Below are 2,058 nucleotides of genomic sequence, written 5' to 3'. Positions count from 1 at the left end.
GTGAATTTTGGCCCATTCCTCCTGACAGAGCTGGTGTAACTGAGTCAGGTTTGTAGACCTCCTTGCTCGCACACGCTTTTTCAGTTCTGCCCACAAATTTTCTATAGGATTGAGGTCAGGGCTTTGTGATGGCCACTCCAATACCTTGACTTTGTTGTCCTTAAGCCATTTTGCCACAACTTTGGAAGTATGCTTGGGGTCAATGTCCATTTGGAAGACCCATTTGCGACCAAGCTTTAACTTCCTGACTGATGTCTTGAGATGTTGCGTCAATATATCCACAATTTTCTTTCCTCGTGATGCCATCTATTTTGTGAGGTACACCAGTCCCTCCTGCAGCAAAGCACCCCACAACATGATGCTGTCACCCCCGTGCTTCACGGTTGGGATGGTGTTCTTTGGCTTGCAAGCCTCCCCCTTTTTCCTCCTAACATAACGATGATCATTATGGCCAAACAGTTTTATTTTTGTTTCAACAGGCCAGAGGACATTTCTCCAAAAAGTACAATCTTTGTCCCCATCTGCAGTTGCAAACCGTAGTCTTTTTTATGGCGGTTTTGGAGCAGTGGCTTCTTCCTTGCTGAGCGGTCTTTAAGGTTATGTCGATATAGGATTTGTTTTACTGTGGATATAGATACTTTTGTACCCATTTCCTCCAGCATCTTCACAAGGTCATTTGCTGTTGTTCTGGGAGTGATTTGCACTTTTCGCACCAAAGTACATTCATCTCTAGGAGACAGAACGCGTCTCCTTCCTGAGCAGCATGATGGCTGCGTGGTCCCATGGTGTTTATACTTGAGTACTATCGTTTGTACAGATGAACATGGTACCTTCAAGCATTTGGAAATTGCTCCCAAGGATGAACCAGACAACACTTGTTTTTCTGAGGTCTTGGCTGATTTCTTTTGATTTTCCCATTAGTTCAAGCAAAGAAGCACTGAGTTTGAAGGTAGGCCTTGAAATACATCCACAGGTACACCTCCAATGGACTCAAATGATGTCAATTAGCCTATCAGAAGCTTCTAAAGCCATGACATCATTTTCTGGAATATTCCACGCGGTTTAAAGGCACAGTCAACTTAGTGTATGTAAACTTCTGACCCACTGGAATTGTGATACAGTGAATTATAAGTGAAATAATCTGTCTGTAAACAATTGTTGGAAAAAGTAGATGTCCTAACCGACTTGCCAAAACTATAGTTTGTTAACAAGAAATTTGTGGAGTGGTTGAAAAATGAGTTTTAATGACTCCAACCTAAGTGGATGTAAACTTCCGACTTCAACTGTAGATACATCGAGTCATTATTTTTAACCCTGGACTCAACTAATCATGGATCTGAATAATTCGTTTCAATGCAATTACTGGCAGGCTACATGGCAGACAATTAAAAAAAAAAAACATTTTTGGTTTGCTTCTGCCCTTGAAATCAGATAAAATTAAGTCTATACCAAATTGCTGCTGTAATGTTTATCACAGGAATACCTATGCATATGTAGTAGAGTGATGTTGTTCCCCTAGATTATGCACCAAGTTGCACGCAAGGACAGTTCAAGTAGGCCAGGGCAAGAGGGGATGTTAATAAGTTAATAACAATAATAATAATTCAATGTGTTTTCTTTATTTAATTACAGCAGCATAGTTAATGTTTTTTTTCGGTGTACAAACATTTTTTGATATCTATATTGTAAATACACCTAATAGTAAAAGTTTGTATATTTTGGTTTGGTCCATCGCGGGTTATCCGTACTTACGGACCCTTTTATCGTTCTCTTTTGCCGGACCTTCAGCTAGCAAGGTGCCCGAGAGCTGTGACTGCACCGAGGGCTAACCTATTGTGTGTTGTCTCTTCGTGTGCAGGACCAATAAACATGATTCAACCATCATAATTCCAGTTGTGGCAGTGTCCTGATTAACAGTACACAACGCAGAACGAACCAGGCTACACATAGCTACAGCCCTCATGGATAATAGTTAAGAGTAAAAACTGTTTTGATTGCACAAATTGAATTAGACAAATGCTTTTAGAGTATATCGTGTTTTAGGCTCACTAAAATGGA

Source organism: Salmo trutta, chromosome 38 (genome assembly GCF_901001165.1).
Source record: "Salmo trutta chromosome 38, fSalTru1.1, whole genome shotgun sequence".
Taxonomy (NCBI): domain Eukaryota; kingdom Metazoa; phylum Chordata; class Actinopteri; order Salmoniformes; family Salmonidae; genus Salmo; species Salmo trutta.
The sequence above is the reverse complement of the archived record's forward strand: the minus strand, read 5'-3'. Positions refer to the sequence as shown.